Genomic DNA, 18,010 nt, shown 5'->3' with positions numbered 1-18,010 from the left:
GATATATATGCAAAAGACGTTTCGAGATATAGTAAGAAAAGTGTTTCTGACTGAGGTTAGGTACTGTGTGATTGACTTGTATGTTAGGAAAAAGAGTACTTATTAGAAACTAAAATGATAATTTGAAATGTTTCTTAGCAAATAGTTGCAAATTATTGTTTGAAAAGCCTATGGTTCCCCTTCCCTACACAAACACACGTGAGCACAATTAGTCCACAGGATTCAGAGAGAGTGAGAGTGAACAGCGAAATAGTAACAAAAAATGTGACAATGAGGGGAAACTATGTCATTCAAACGTTAACCATATAAATTACAGTAACACTAACCGAGCGTCCACATACATATTCCAATCAATTTACATAAATAAACATTCACTAATATATTCCTTTAAAATGGACACACGCAGATAGTTGCAGTACACATGTCAGTTCAATTACTGGTACACATAAACACTCATAGCTGGACGTGTCTGTCCATCTTGACAATAGTAGACATGTAACAAAAAATGTGACAATAATGGGAAACTATGTCATTCAAACGTATAAATGTTAACCATATTAATTACAGTAACACTAATCGCGCGCACACGTACATATGTCAATCAATTTACATAAATACACATTCACTAATGTGTACCTTTAAAATGGACACATACAGATAATTACCGTACACATGTCAGTTCAATTACAGGTACACATACACACACATAGCTTCACGTGTCTGTCGGTCTTGACAATAGTACACATGGATACGCACACAAACAGTCCATTATCAATTAATGTGTGTGTGTGTGTGTATTTATTTTCTCCTTGTATTTACTATATGTATCTGCAGAATCGAGTTATTAGCTCTTGGACCCCGCCTATCAAATATATGTATTTTTCCTTTTTTTATATCTACTACATCTATTTCTCTCTAACACACACACACACACACAAACTGGAGGCCTACCGTCTAAACGGAGAGAGTTCGTTGGTTATAACCCTAATGGTCCCATATCGAATCTCAGTTGATGCAATAGCAAATCGACCGATATTCTTTAACCTGATTTGCCTGTTCACCGGCTCCCCTCCGACCGGGGAGCCAGTCGGCCAAGCGGACAGCACACTGGACACTGGACTTGTGATCCTGTGGTCCCGGGTTCGATTCCGGGCGCCGCCGAGAAACAATGGGCAGAGTTTCTTTCACCCTGTGCCCCTGTTACCTTGCAGTAAAACAGGTACGTGGGTGTTAGTCAGCTGTCACGGGCTGCTTCCTGGTGGTGGAGGCCTGGTCGAGGACCGAACCGCGGGGACACTAAAGCCCCGAAATCATCTCAAGAAGAACCTCAAGAGATAACCACAAATGAATCCATCAATGGATCCACCTATCTATCTACTTATATCTGTCAATCCATCAATTTATCTTCAATTAAACCAACCATTTATCATTATATACATTTATATTCCATTTATCCGAGCATCAACTCTTCTGTCTATCCATCCATCTACTCATATGTCTTTCCATCCATCAGATAGACGGATGCATCTATGCATCCGTCTATCCGTCAATGTATATATTTAGCAATCAATGTAAACATCCATCTATCTACTTATATAAATTTACCTTTAATCCCTGTTTCACCTGCACCACTCCCCCCTGTTTCTCCCTCTGCATCCCTGTTTCACCTGCACCACTCCCCCTGTTCCCCGATCCCCATCCCTGTTTCACCTGCACCACTCCCCCTGTTCCCCCATCCCCATCCCTGTTTCACCTGCACCACTCCCCCTGTTCCCCATCCCCATCCCTGTTTCACCTGCACCACTCCCACTGTTCCTCCCTCTTCATCCCTGTTTCACCTGCACCACTCCCCTCTGTTTCTCCCTCTTCATCCCTGTTTCATCTGCACCACTCCCCCTGTTCCCCCCTCTTCCTCTCTGTTTCACCTGTACAGAACCCCCTGTTCCCCCCTCTTGCTCCCTGTTTCACCTGCACCACTCCCCCTGTTCCCTCTCTTCATTCCACCTCTAAATCCCGTATCCTCCCCCCCCCTACCACCTTTGCCCCTTTTCCTTTAACATAAATCAGGACCAATAAACTTCTTTATGTGTTTAATTTAGGTTTTTTCTAAGTACGAAAAAGTCTTCAGCCATCTCAAGCATTATTTTACAATTAACTTTAATTAAATTGGTAGGGGGGGGGGGGAGTGATAAGAATAATAATTATTCCTAAATCCTTTAGCTAAAGTCAACACTGACCAACCTATGCCCGTTCCCTACCCCAGACCATTCCCTCTACAAATACATGATTTAGTAATAATAAGCCCTAATAATATATTAATGAATAAATTTTAAAATAAATCTGTGGATGGCTGCAGCCTCCAGCATGTGGCCTTATTACATAGACATTCTCTTTATATATATATATATATATATATATATATATATATATATATATATATATATATATATATATATATATATATATATATATATATATTTATATCAATTTACATAAATAAATATTCACTAATATATTCCTTTAAAATTGACACAAGCGGATTAAGGCGTCCTGTACATACCAGTTGCATTGATCCTGGCAGTATGGGTTCGAGTCACTTCTGGCATGTGAGTTTTCAGTTGCATATAGTCCTGGGGACCATTAAGGCTTGTTCGCATGTATATATATATATATATATATATATATATATATATATTTAAAAAATCTGTCATATTTGTAAATTAAATAAAAAATATTTAATTATTAAATTTAATTTAATTTGTTTTATTAATATAATTATTTAATAATTTAATAAAATAATAATTTATTAAAACACACTAATTTGATTACTTATTTAATAAACTTAAATAATAAATAATAAATTAAATATTGATATATACTTGTGTGTCCAGGAGGCCATCTGTGTCCCCTCAGATGGTCTCCCTTATCACAGTTTGTGTCTATGGATGTGTGTCTGTGTGTGAGTGTGTATATCCCTGTGAGTATCCGGGCGAGTGTGTGTGAGTGTGAGTGTCCCTGTGAGTGTCCGGGTGCGTGTGTGTCCGGTTATACCTGTGGGTCCAGGAGGCCATCTGGGTCCCCTCAGATGGTCTCCCTTATCACAGTCTATGGGTATGTGTGAGTGTGAGTGCCCCTGTGAGTGTTCGGGTGAGGGTGTGTGTGAGTGTCCGGGTTTATGTGAGGTTTGGTTCCAGGGAAACATCCTTCCCCCCCCCCCCCTTCCTTCTCCTCCCTTATTCCCACCGTGGGTTCGAATCCCAGGTGATTAGACCTGCTCTAGGTCCATGGATCCAAGGTATCCATCCGTGGGCCCAACGGATTTCACCCCTTCCCCACTTTCCAAGGGCCAGGCCAATTCCAGCTATCCAGGGAACCTGTCGAAACAGAGGCAGCTGCAGGAGGGGACACACAAATATTTGTGCCCTGCAGTTACACACCCGTTCCGACAGACTCGATCGCAATCTATCCAGATGAGAACACGTTCTCTTCCGACTAGACCACGCTGGAGTCGCTGTATGTCTCAAATTTGGTTCTTTTATTTATAGTTAGTATTTTTGGTGAATTAATTGATTTGTTTTAATTTTTTATTGACTTAGGTACAACGATATGGGGAGTTGGGGGGGGGGGAGGAGGAGGGGGGGGGGGGGGTTGTGTGTGTAATGGATTGTCGAGATCGTGGTTGGTTAGTATTTATCTAGTTGTGTTCACCTAGTTGTGCTTGCGAGGGTTGACCTCTACTCTTTCGGCCCGCCTCTCAACTGTCAATCAATCAATTATTACTAACTAATAAAAAACATTCCACACACACACACCCAGGAAGCAGCCCGTAGCAGCTGTCTAACGCCCAGGTACATATTTACTGCTAGGTAACAGGGGCATCAGAATGATAGAAACTCTGCTGATTTCCGTTTGTTCCATCACCGGGGGATCGAATGAGCTACGATTACGAGTCGAGAGCGACGTCCACTCAGCTATAAAGACCCCTAGTTTGTGAATTGGTGCAAAAGATAATTTGGGAGAGGTTAAGGAAAAGGAATGATGTTTGGTGGCTTTGAAAGCTTTGGATGGGAGGGGGGTTGGCAGTTATGAATTAAAATTGTTAATTTTTAAGATAGGATATATATGCAAAAGACGTTTCGAGATATAGTAAGAAAAGTGTTTCTGACTGAGGTTAGGTACTGTGTGATTGACTTGTATGTTAGGAAAAAGAGTACTTATTAGAAACTAAAATGATAATTTGAAATGTTTCTTAGCAAATAGTTGCAAATTATTGTTTGAAAAGCCTATGGTTCCCCTTCCCTACACAAACACACGTGAGCACAATTAGTCCACAGGATTCAGAGAGAGTGAGAGTGAACAGCGAAATAGTAACAAAAAATGTGACAATGAGGGGAAACTATGTCATTCAAACGTTAACCATATAAATTACAGTAACACTAACCGAGCGTCCACATACATATTCCAATCAATTTACATAAATAAACATTCACTAATATATTCCTTTAAAATGGACACACGCAGATAGTTGCAGTACACATGTCAGTTCAATTACTGGTACACATAAACACTCATAGCTGGACGTGTCTGTCCATCTTGACAATAGTAGACATGTAACAAAAAATGTGACAATAATGGGAAACTATGTCATTCAAACGTATAAATGTTAACCATATTAATTACAGTAACACTAATCGCGCGCACACGTACATATGTCAATCAATTTACATAAATACACATTCACTAATGTGTACCTTTAAAATGGACACATACAGATAATTACCGTACACATGTCAGTTCAATTACAGGTACACATACACACACATAGCTTCACGTGTCTGTCGGTCTTGACAATAGTACACATGGATACGCACACAAACAGTCCATTATCAATTAATGTGTGTGTGTGTGTGTATTTATTTTCTCCTTGTATTTACTATATGTATCTGCAGAATCGAGTTATTAGCTCTTGGACCCCGCCTATCAAATATATGTATTTTTCCTTTTTTTATATCTACTACATCTATTTCTCTCTAACACACACACACACACACACACACACACAAACTGGAGGCCTACCGTCTAAACGGAGAGAGTTCGTTGGTTATAACCCTAATGGTCCCATATCGAATCTCAGTTGATGCAATAGCAAATCGACCGATATTCTTTAACCTGATTTGCCTGTTCACCGGCTCCCCTCCGACCGGGGAGCCAGTCGGCCAAGCGGACAGCACACTGGACACTGGACTTGTGATCCTGTGGTCCCGGGTTCGATTCCGGGCGCCGCCGAGAAACAATGGGCAGAGTTTCTTTCACCCTGTGCCCCTGTTACCTTGCAGTAAAACAGGTACGTGGGTGTTAGTCAGCTGTCACGGGCTGCTTCCTGGTGGTGGAGGCCTGGTCGAGGACCGAACCGCGGGGACACTAAAGCCCCGAAATCATCTCAAGAAGAACCTCAAGAGATAACCACAAATGAATCCATCAATGGATCCACCTATCTATCTACTTATATCTGTCAATCCATCAATTTATCTTCAATTAAACCAACCATTTATCATTATATACATTTATATTCCATTTATCCGAGCATCAACTCTTCTGTCTATCCATCCATCTACTCATATGTCTTTCCATCCATCAGATAGACGGATGCATCTATGCATCCGTCTATCCGTCAATGTATATATTTAGCAATCAATGTAAACATCCATCTATCTACTTATATAAATTTACCTTTAATCCCTGTTTCACCTGCACCACTCCCCCCTGTTTCTCCCTCTGCATCCCTGTTTCACCTGCACCACTCCCCCTGTTCCCCGATCCCCATCCCTGTTTCACCTGCACCACTCACCCTGTTCCCCCATCCCCATCCCTGTTTCACCTGCACCACTCCCCCTGTTCCCCCATCCCCATCCCTGTTTCACCTGCACCACTCCCACTGTTCCTCCCTCTTCATCCCTGTTTCACCTGCACCACTCCCCTCTGTTTCTCCCTCTTCATCCCTGTTTCATCTGCACCACTCCCCCTGTTCCCCCCTCTTCCTCTCTGTTTCACCTGTACAGCACCCCCTGTTCCCCCCTCTTGCTCCCTGTTTCACCTGCACCACTCCCCCTGTTCCCTCTCTTCATTCCACCTCTAAATCCCGTATCCTCCCCCCCCCCCCTACCACCTTTGCCTCTTTTCCTTTAACTTAAATCAGGACCAATAAACTTCTTTATGTGTTTAATTTAGGTTTTTTCTAAGTACGAAAAAGTCTTCAGCCATCTCAAGCATTATTTTACAATTAACTTTAATTAAATTGGTAGGGGGGGGGGGGAGTGATAAGAATAATAATTATTCCTAAATCCTTTAGCTAAAGTCAACACTGACCAACCTATGCCCGTTCCCTACCCCAGACCATTCCCTCTACAAATACATGATTTAGTAATAATAAGCCCTAATAATATATTAATGAATAAATTTTAAAATAAATCTGTGGATGGCTGCAGCCTCCAGCATGTGGCCTTATTACATAGACATTCTCTTTATATATATATATATATATATATATATATATATATATATATATATATATATATATATATATATATATATATATATATATATATATATATATATTTATATCAATTTACATAAATAAATATTCACTAATATATTCCTTTAAAATTGACACAAGCGGATTAAGGCGTCCTGTACATACCAGTTGCATTGATCCTGGCAGTATGGGTTCGAGTCACTTCTGGCATGTGAGTTTTCAGTTGCATATAGTCCTGGGGACCATTAAGGCTTGTTCGCATGTATATATATATATATATATATTTAAAAAATCTGTCATATTTGTAAATTAAATAAAAAATATTTAATTATTAAATTTAATTTAATTTGTTTTATTAATATAATTATTTAATAATTTAATAAAATAATAATTTATTAAAACACACTAATTTGATTACTTATTTAATAAACTTAAATAATAAATAATAAATTAAATATTGATATATACTTGTGTGTCCAGGAGGCCATCTGTGTCCCCTCAGATGGTCTCCCTTATCACAGTTTGTGTCTATGGATGTGTGTCTGTGTGTGAGTGTGTATATTCCTGTGAGTATCCGGGCGAGTGTGTGTGAGTGTGAGTGTCCCTGTGAGTGTCCGGGTGCGTGTGTGTCCGGTTATACCTGTGGGTCCAGGAGGCCATCTGGGTCCCCTCAGATGGTCTCCCTTATCACAGTCTATGGGTATGTGTGAGTGTGAGTGCCCCTGTGAGTGTTCGGGTGAGGGTGTGTGTGAGTGTCCGGGTTTATGTGAGGTTTGGTTCCAGGGAAACATCCTTCCCCCCCCCCCCCCCCCTTCCTTCTCCTCCCTTATTCCCACCGTGGGTTCGAATCCCAGGTGATTAGACCTGCTCTAGGTCCATGGATCCAAGGTATCCATCCGTGGGCCCAACGGATTTCACCCCTTCCCCACTTTCCAAGGGCCAGGCCAATTCCAGCTATCCAGGGAACCTGTCGAAACAGAGGCAGCTGCAGGAGGGGACACACAAATATTTGTGCCCTGCAGTTACACACCCGTTCCGACAGACTCGATCGCAATCTATCCAGATGAGAACACGTTCTCTTCCGACTAGACCACGCTGGAGTCACTGTATGTCTCAAATTTGGTTCTTTTATTTATAGTTAGTATTTTTGGTGAATTAATTGATTTGTTTTAATTTTTTATTGACTTAGGTACAACGATATGGGGAGTTGGGGGGGGGGGAGGAGGAGGGGGGGGGGGTTTTGTGTGTGTAATGGATTGTCGAGATCGTGGTTGGTTAGTATTTATCTAGTTGTGTTCACCTAGTTGTGCTTGCGAGGGTTGACCTCTACTCTTTCGGCCCGCCTCTCAACTGTCAATCAATCAATTATTACTAACTAATAAAAAACATTCCACACACACACACCCAGGAAGCAGCCCGTAGCAGCTGTCTAACGCCCAGGTACATATTTACTGCTAGGTAACAGGGGCATCAGAATGATAGAAACTCTGCTGATTTCCGTTTGTTCCATCACCGGGGGATCGAATGAGCTACGATTACGAGTCGAGAGCGACGTCCACTCAGCTATAAAGACCCCTAGTTTGTGAATTGGTGCAAAAGATAATTTGGGAGAGGTTAAGGAAAAGGAATGATGTTTGGTGGCTTTGAAAGCTTTGGATGGGAGGGGGGTTGGCAGTTATGAATTAAAATTGTTAATTTTTTAAGATAGGATATATATGCGAAAGACGTTTCGAGATATAGTAAGAAAAGTGTTTCTGACTGAGGTTTGGTACTGTGTGATTGACTTGTATGTTAGGAAAAAGAGTACTTATTAGAAACTAAAATGATAATTTGAAATGTTTCTTAGCAAATAGTTGCAAATTATTGTTTGAAAAGCCTATGGTTCCCCTTCCCTACACAAACACACGTGAGCACAATTAGTCCACAGGATTCAGAGAGAGTGAGAGTGAACAGCGAAATAGTAACAAAAAATGTGACAATGAGGGGAAACTATGTCATTCAAACGTTAACCATATAAATTACAGTAACACTAACCGAGCGTCCACATACATATTCCAATCAATTTACATAAATAAACATTCACTAATATATTCCTTTAAAATGGACACACGCAGATAGTTGCAGTACACATGTCAGTTCAATTACTGGTACACATAAACACTCATAGCTGGACGTGTCTGTCCATCTTGACAATAGTAGACATGTAACAAAAAATGTGACAATAATGGGAAACTATGTCATTCAAACGTATAAATGTTAACCATATTAATTACAGTAACACTAATCGCGCGCACACGTACATATGTCAATCAATTTACATAAATACACATTCACTAATGTGTACCTTTAAAATGGACACATACAGATAATTACCGTACACATGTCAGTTCAATTACAGGTACACATACACACACATAGCTTCACGTGTCTGTCGGTCTTGACAATAGTACACATGGATACGCACACAAACAGTCCATTATCAATTAATGTGTGTGTGTGTGTGTATTTATTTTCTCCTTGTATTTACTATATGTATCTGCAGAATCGAGTTATTAGCTCTTGGACCCCGCCTATCAAATATATGTATTTTTCCTTTTTTTATATCTACTACATCTATTTCTCTCTAACACACACACACACACACAAACTGGAGGCCTACCGTCTAAACGGAGAGAGTTCGTTGGTTATAACCCTAATGGTCCCATATCGAATCTCAGTTGATGCAATAGCAAATCGACCGATATTCTTTAACCTGATTTGCCTGTTCACCGGCTCCCCTCCGACCGGGGAGCCAGTCGGCCAAGCGGACAGCACACTGGACACTGGACTTGTGATCCTGTGGTCCCGGGTTCGAATCCGGGCGCCGCCGAGAAACAATGGGCAGAGTTTCTTTCACCCTGTGCCCCTGTTACCTTGCAGTAAAACAGGTACGTGGGTGTTAGTCAGCTGTCACGGGCTGCTTCCTGGTGGTGGAGGCCTGGTCGAGGACCGAACCGCGGGGACACTAAAGCCCCGAAATCATCTCAAGAAGAACCTCAAGAGATAACCACAAATGAATCCATCAATGGATCCACCTATCTATCTACTTATATCTGTCAATCCATCAATTTATCTTCAATTAAACCAACCATTTATCATTATATACATTTATATTCCATTTATCCGAGCATCAACTCTTCTGTCTATCCATCCATCTACTCATATGTCTTTCCATCCATCAGATAGACGGATGCATCTATGCATCCGTCTATCCGTCAATGTATATATTTAGCAATCAATGTAAACATCCATCTATCTACTTATATAAATTTACCTTTAATCCCTGTTTCACCTGCACCACTCCCCCCTGTTTCTCCCTCTGCATCCCTGTTTCACCTGCACCACTCCCCCTGTTCCCCGATCCCCATCCCTGTTTCACCTGCACCACTCCCCCTGTTCCCCCATCCCCATCCCTGTTTCACCTGCACCACTCCCCCTGTTCCCCCATCCCCATCCCTGTTTCACCTGCACCACTCCCACTGTTCCTCCCTCTTCATCCCTGTTTCACCTGCACCACTCCCCTCTGTTTCTCCCTCTTCATCCCTGTTTCATCTGCACCACTCCCCCTGTTCCCCCCTCTTCCTCTCTGTTTCACCTGTACAGCACCCCCTGTTCCCCCCTCTTGCTCCCTGTTTCACCTGCACCACTCCCCCTGTTCCCTCTCTTCATTCCACCTCTAAATCCCGTATCCTCCCCCCCCCCCTACCACCTTTGCCCCTTTTCCTTTAACTTAAATCAGGACCAATAAACTTCTTTATGTGTTTAATTTAGGTTTTTTCTAAGTACGAAAAAGTCTTCAGCCATCTCAAGCATTATTTTACAATTAACTTTAATTAAATTGGTAGGGGGGGGGGAGTGATAAGAATAATAATTATTCCTAAATCCTTTAGCTAAAGTCAACACTGACCAACCTATGCCCGTTCCCTACCCCAGACCATTCCCTCTACAAATACATGATTTAGTAATAATAAGCCCTAATAATATTTTTTTTTTTTTTTTTTGAGATATATACAAGAGTTGTTACATTCTTGTACAGCCACTAGTACGCGTAGCGTTTCGGGCAAGTCCTTAATCCTATGGTCCCTGGAATACGATCCCCTGCCGCGAAGAATCGTTTTTTCATCCAAGTACACATTTTACTGTTGCGTTAAACAGAGGCTACAGTTAAGAAATTGCGCCCAGTAAATCCTCCCCGGCCAGGATACGAACCCATGACATAGCGCTCGCGGAACGCCAGGCGAGTGTCTTACCACTACACCACGGAGACTGCATATAATATATTAATGAATAAATTTTAAAATAAATCTGTGGATGGCTGCAGCCTCCAGCATGTGGCCTTATTGGCCTTATTACATAGACATTCTCTTTATATATATATATATATATATATATATATATATATATATATATATATATATATATATATATATATATATATTTATATCAATTTACATAAATAAATATTCACTAATATATTCCTTTAAAATTGACACAAGCGGATTAAGGCGTCCTGTACATACCAGTTGCATTGATCCTGGCAGTATGGGTTCGAGTCACTTCTGGCATGTGAGTTTTCAGTTGCATATAGTCCTGGGGACCATTAAGGCTTGTTCGCATGTATATATATATATATATATATATATATATATATATATATATATATATATATATATATATATATATATATATATATATATATATATATATATATATATATATATATATATTTAAAAAATCTGTCATATTTGTAAATTAAATAAAAAATATTTAATTATTAAATTTAATTTAATTTGTTTTATTAATATAATTATTTAATAATTTAATAAAATAATAATTTATTAAAACACACTAATTTGATTACTTATTTAATAAACTTAAATAATAAATAATAAATTAAATATTGATATATACTTGTGTGTCCAGGAGGCCATCTGTGTCCCCTCAGATGGTCTCCCTTATCACAGTTTGTGTCTATGGATGTGTGTCTGTGTGTGAGTGTGTATATCCCTGTGAGTATCCGGGCGAGTGTGTGTGAGTGTGAGTGTCCCTGTGAGTGTCCGGGTGCGTGTGTGTCCGGTTATACCTGTGGGTCCAGGAGGCCATCTGGGTCCCCTCAGATGGTCTCCCTTATCACAGTCTATGGGTATGTGTGAGTGTGAGTGCCCCTGTGAGTGTTCGGGTGAGGGTGTGTGTGAGTGTCCGGGTTTATGTGAGGTTTGGTTCCAGGGAAACATCCTTCCCCCCCCCCTTCCTTCTCCTCCCTTATTCCCACCGTGGGTTCGAATCCCAGGTGATTAGACCTGCTCTAGGTCCATGGATCCAAGGTATCCATCCGTGGGCCCAACGGATTTCACCCCTTCCCCACTTTCCAAGGGCCAGGCCAATTCCAGCTATTCAGGGAACCTGTCGAAACAGAGGCAGCTGCAGGAGGGGACACACAAATATTTGTGCCCTGCAGTTACACACCCGTTCCGACAGACTCGATCGCAATCTATCCAGATGAGAACACGTTCTCTTCCGACTAGACCACGCTGGAGTCGCTGTATGTCTCAAATTTGGTTCTTTTATTTATAGTTAGTATTTTTGGTGAATTAATTGATTTGTTTTAATTTTTTATTGACTTAGGTACAACGATATGGGGAGTTGGGGGGGGGGGAGGAGGAGGGGGGGGGGGGTTGTGTGTGTAATGGATTGTCGAGATCGTGGTTGGTTAGTATTTATCTAGTTGTGTTCACCTAGTTGTGCTTGCGAGGGTTGACCTCTACTCTTTCGGCCCGCCTCTCAACTGTCAATCAATCAATTATTACTAACTAATAAAAAACATTCCACACACACACACCCAGGAAGCAGCCCGTAGCAGCTGTCTAACGCCCAGGTACATATTTACTGCTAGGTAACAGGGGCATCAGAATGATAGAAACTCTGCTGATTTCCGTTTGTTCCATCACCGGGGGATCGAATGAGCTACGATTACGAGTCGAGAGCGACGTCCACTCAGCTATAAAGACCCCTAGTTTGTGAATTGGTGCAAAAGATAATTTGGGAGAGGTTAAGGAAAAGGAATGATGTTTGGTGGCTTTGAAAGCTTTGGATGGGAGGGGGGTTGGCAGTTATGAATTAAAATTGTTAATTTTTTAAGATAGGATATATATGCAAAAGACGTTTCGAGATATAGTAAGAAAAGTGTTTCTGACTGAGGTTAGGTACTGTGTGATTGACTTGTATGTTAGGAAAAAGAGTACTTATTAGAAACTAAACTGATAATTTGAAATGTTTCTTAGCAAATAGTTGCAAATTATTGTTTGAAAAGCCTATGGTTCCCCTTCCCTACACAAACACACGTGAGCACAATTAGTCCACAGGATTCAGAGAGAGTGAGAGTGAACAGCGAAATAGTAACAAAAAATGTGACAATGAGGGGAAACTATGTCATTCAAACGTTAACCATATAAATTACAGTAACACTAACCGAGCGTCCACATACATATTCCAATCAATTTACATAAATAAACATTCACTAATATATTCCTTTAAAATGGACACACGCAGATAGTTGCAGTACACATGTCAGTTCAATTACTGGTACACATAAACACTCATAGCTGGACGTGTCTGTCCATCTTGACAATAGTAGACATGTAACAAAAAATGTGACAATAATGGGAAACTATGTCATTCAAACGTATAAATGTTAACCATATTAATTACAGTAACACTAATCGCGCGCACACGTACATATGTCAATCAATTTACATAAATACACATTCACTAATGTGTACCTTTAAAATGGACACATACAGATAATTACCGTACACATGTCAGTTCAATTACAGGTACACATACACACACATAGCTTCACGTGTCTGTCGGTCTTGACAATAGTACACATGGATACGCACACAAACAGTCCATTATCAATTAATGTGTGTGTGTGTGTGTATTTATTTTCTCCTTGTATTTACTATATGTATCTGCAGAATCGAGTTATTAGCTCTTGGACCCCGCCTATCAAATATATGTATTTTTCCTTTTTTTATATCTACTACATCTATTTCTCTCTAACACACACACACACACACACACACACACAAACTGGAGGCCTACCGTCTAAACGGAGAGAGTTCGTTGGTTATAACCCTAATGGTCCCATATCGAATCTCAGTTGATGCAATAGCAAATCGACCGATATTCTTTAACCTGATTTGCCTGTTCACCGGCTCCCCTCCGACCGGGGAGCCAGTCGGCCAAGCGGACAGCACACTGGACACTGGACTTGTGATCCTGTGGTCCCGGGTTCGATTCCGGGCGCCGCCGAGAAACAATGGGCAGAGTTTCTTTCACCCTGTGCCCCTGTTACCTTGCAGTAAAACAGGTACGTGGGTGTTAGTCAGCTGTCACGGGCTGCTTCCTGGTGGTGGAGGCCTGGTCGAGGACCGAACCGCGGGGACACTAAAGCCCCGAAATCATCTCAAGAAGAACCTCAAGAGATAACCACAAATGAATCCATCAATGGATCCACCTATCTATCTACTTATATCTGTCAATCCATCAATTTATCTTCAATTAAACCAACCATTTATCATTATATACATTTATATTCCATTTATCCGAGCATCAACTCTTCTGTCTATCCATCCATCTACTCATATGTCTTTCCATCCATCAGATAGACGGATGCATCTATGCATCCGTCTATCCGTCAATGTATATATTTAGCAATCAATGTAAACATCCATCTATCTACTTATATAAATTTACCTTTAATCCCTGTTTCACCTGCACCACTCCCCCCTGTTTCTCCCTCTGCATCCCTGTTTCACCTGCACCACTCCCCCTGTTCCCCGATCCCCATCCCTGTTTCACCTGCACCACTCCCCCTGTTCCCCCATCCCCATCCCTGTTTCACCTGCACCACTCCCCCTGTTCCCCCATCCCCATCCCTGTTTCACCTGCACCACTCCCACTGTTCCTCCCTCTTCATCCCTGTTTCACCTGCACCACTCCCCTCTGTTTCTCCCTCTTCATCCCTGTTTCATCTGCACCACTCCCCCTGTTCCCCCCTCTTCCTCTCTGTTTCACCTGTACAGCACCCCCTGTTCCCCCCTCTTGCTCCCTGTTTCACCTGCACCACTCCCCCTGTTCCCTCTCTTCATTCCACCTCTAAATCCCGTATCCTCCCCCCCCCCTACCACCTTTGCCCCTTTTCCTTTAACATAAATCAGGACCAATAAACTTCTTTATGTGTTTAATTTAGGTTTTTTCTAAGTACGAAAAAGTCTTCAGCCATCTCAAGCATTATTTTACAATTAACTTTAATTAAATTGGTAGGGGGGGGGGGAGTGATAAGAATAATAATTATTCCTAAATCCTTTAGCTAAAGTCAACACTGACCAACCTATGCCCGTTCCCTACCCCAGACCATTCCCTCTACAAATACATGATTTAGTAATAATAAGCCCTAATAATATATTTTTTTTTTTTTTTGAGATATATACAAGAGTTGTTACATTCTTGTACAGCCACTAGTACGCGTAGCGTTTCGGGCAAGTCCTTAATCCTATGGTCCCTGGAATACGATCCCCTGCCGCGAAGAATCGTTTTTTCATCCAAGTACACATTTTACTGTTGCGTTAAACAGAGGCTACAGTTAAGAAATTGCGCCCAGTAAATCCTCCCCGGCCAGGATACGAATCCATGACATAGCGCTCGCGGAACGCCAGGCGAGTGTCTTACCACTACACCACGGAGACTGCATATAATATATTAATGAATAAATTTTAAAATAAATCTGTGGATGGCTGCAGCCTCCAGCATGTGGCCTTATTACATAGACATTCTCTTTATATATATATATATATATATATATATATATATATATATATATATATATATATATATATATATATATATATATATTTATATCAATTTACATAAATAAATATTCACTAATATATTCCTTTAAAATTGACACAAGCGGATTAAGGCGTCCTGTACATACCAGTTGCATTGATCCTGGCAGTATGGGTTCGAGTCACTTCTGGCATGTGAGTTTTCAGTTGCATATAGTCCTGGGGACCATTAAGGCTTGTTCGCATGTATATATATATATATATATATATATATATATATATATATATATATATATATATATATATATATATATATATATATTAGTATATTTTGGTAGCAGTCTTTCCTGTAGACATATATTATTATATTATATTATACATAAATAATAATATATATATATATATATATATATATATATATATATATATATATATATATATATATATATATATATATATATATATATATATATATATATATATATATATTTAAAAAATCTGTCATATTTGTAAATTAAATAAAAAATATTTAATTATTAAATTTAATTTAATTTGTTTTATTAATATAATTATTTAATAATTTAATAAAATAATAATTTATTAAAACACACTAATTTGATTACTTATTTAATAAACTTAAATAATAAATAATAAATTAAATATTGATATATACTTGTGTGTCCAGGAGGCCATCTGTGTCCCCTCAGATGGTCTCCCTTATCACAGTTTGTGTCTATGGATGTGTGTCTGTGTGTGAGTGTGTATATCCCTGTGAGTATCCGGGCGAGTGTGTGTGAGTGTGAGTGTCCCTGTGAGTGTCCGGGTGCGTGTGTGTCCGGTTATACCTGTGGGTCCAGGAGGCCATCTGGGTCCCCTCAGATGGTCTCCCTTATCACAGTCTATGGGTATGTGTGAGTGTGAGTGCCCCTGTGAGTGTTCGGGTGAGGGTGTGTGTGAGTGTCCGGGTTTATGTGAGGTTTGGTTCCAGGGAAACATCCTTCCCCCCCCCCTTCCTTCTCCTCCCTTATTCCCACCGTGGGTTCGAATCCCAGGTGATTAGACCTGCTCTAGGTCCATGGATCCAAGGTATCCATCCGTGGGCCCAACGGATTTCACCCCTTCCCCACTTTCCAAGGGCCAGGCCAATTCCAGCTATTCAGGGAACCTGTCGAAACAGAGGCAGCTGCAGGAGGGGACACACAAATATTTGTGCCCTGCAGTTACACACCCGTTCCGACAGACTCGATCGCAATCTATCCAGATGAGAACACGTTCTCTTCCGACTAGACCACGCTGGAGTCGCTGTATGTCTCAAATTTGGTTCTTTTATTTATAGTTAGTATTTTTGGTGAATTAATTGATTTGTTTTAATTTTTTATTGACTTAGGTACAACGATATGGGGAGTTGGGGGGGGGGGAGGAGGAGGGGGGGGGGGGTTGTGTGTGTAATGGATTGTCGAGATCGTGGTTGGTTAGTATTTATCTAGTTGTGTTCACCTAGTTGTGCTTGCGAGGGTTGACCTCTACTCTTTCGGCCCGCCTCTCAACTGTCAATCAATCAATTATTACTAACTAATAAAAAACATTCCACACACACACACCCAGGAAGCAGCCCGTAGCAGCTGTCTAACGCCCAGGTACATATTTACTGCTAGGTAACAGGGGCATCAGAATGATAGAAACTCTGCTGATTTCCGTTTGTTCCATCACCGGGGGATCGAATGAGCTACGATTACGAGTCGAGAGCGACGTCCACTCAGCTATAAAGACCCCTAGTTTGTGAATTGGTGCAAAAGATAATTTGGGAGAGGTTAAGGAAAATGAATGATGTTTGGTGGCTTTGAAAGCTTTGGATGGGAGGGGGGTTGGCAGTTATGAATTAAAATTGTTAATTTTTTAAGATAGGATATATATGCAAAAGACGTTTCGAGATATAGTAAGAAAAGTGTTTCTGACTGAGGTTAGGTATTGTGTGATTGACTTGTATGTTAGGAAAAAGAGTACTTATTAGAAACTAAAATGATAATTTGAAATGTTTCTTAGCAAATAGTTGCAAATTATTGTTTGAAAAGCCTATGGTTCCCCTTCCCTACACAAACACACGTGAGCACAATTAGTCCACAGGATTCAGAGAGAGTGAGAGTGAACAGCGAAATAGTAACAAAAAATGTGACAATGAGGGGAAACTATGTCATTCAAACGTTAACCATATAAATTACAGTAACACTAACCGAGCGTCCACATACATATTCCAATCAATTTACATAAATAAACATTCACTAATATATTCCTTTAAAATGGACACACGCAGATAGTTGCAGTACACATGTCAGTTCAATTACTGGTACACATAAACACTCATAGCTGGACGTGTCTGTCCATCTTGACAATAGTAGACATGTAACAAAAAATGTGACAATAATGGGAAACTATGTCATTCAAACGTATAAATGTTAACCATATTAATTACAGTAACACTAATCGCGCGCACACGTACATATGTCAATCAATTTACATAAATACACATTCACTAATGTGTACCTTTAAAATGGACACATACAGATAATTACCGTACACATGTCAGTTCAAT

The sequence above is a fragment of the Procambarus clarkii genome, chromosome 33, assembly GCF_040958095.1.
Source record: "Procambarus clarkii isolate CNS0578487 chromosome 33, FALCON_Pclarkii_2.0, whole genome shotgun sequence".
Classification (NCBI taxonomy): domain Eukaryota; kingdom Metazoa; phylum Arthropoda; class Malacostraca; order Decapoda; family Cambaridae; genus Procambarus; species Procambarus clarkii.
Note: the sequence above shows the minus strand (reverse complement) of the source record.